Source organism: Octopus bimaculoides, chromosome 8 (assembly GCF_001194135.2).
Source record: "Octopus bimaculoides isolate UCB-OBI-ISO-001 chromosome 8, ASM119413v2, whole genome shotgun sequence".
NCBI lineage: Eukaryota > Metazoa > Mollusca > Cephalopoda > Octopoda > Octopodidae > Octopus > Octopus bimaculoides.
In genome coordinates, this window is record NC_068988.1 from 28,209,778 (window position 1) to 28,210,495 (window position 718).

The following is a 718-nucleotide window of genomic DNA, read 5'->3' on the forward strand; positions in this document are numbered from 1 at the left end:
TATATATATATGCATATATATATATTTATATATATATTATTTATATTATATGACTATTATATATATATGCATATATATATATTTATATATATATTATTTATATTATATATAAATTTAATTAGAGGATATGTTAACTGCGTTAAGGGATGGTTGCATCCAAAGAAATACTGGTTCAATACTTAGTATTTTGGGGGAATGAAATTCCTTTAAAACAATAGGTATATATAAAGTATATAGTTTATATTCATTTAAAAGAAGAAAATTTGTCCATTAAATTTACATTTGTGTGACATGAGTATAATTTTCTCAGAGTAAAAAAAGATGAATGTTTGGATGTTATATGTGGGCTTATCAATTCATTTCAGCAGACTCCAGTATAATTTCAGCAAGTGAAAAAAGATGAACCTTCGGATGTTATATGTGGGCTTATCAATTCATTTCAGCAGACTGGAGTCTGCTGAACTGAATTGAATCTGTTGAAATGAATTGATAAGACCACATAACATCCAACGGTTCATCTTTTTTCCTCTGATGAAATTATACTCACATCACACAAATGTAAATTTAATGTACAAATTTGTAATTAAATTATTGAGTATTAACTGAAACGGCTGTAAGAAGCAAAGATAACCAATTTGTTGTTAATAATAAACAATTATTAACTTCCTAATCTCCATTTTCTTTTCTTCTTTTAAATGGATATAAACTATATATATAT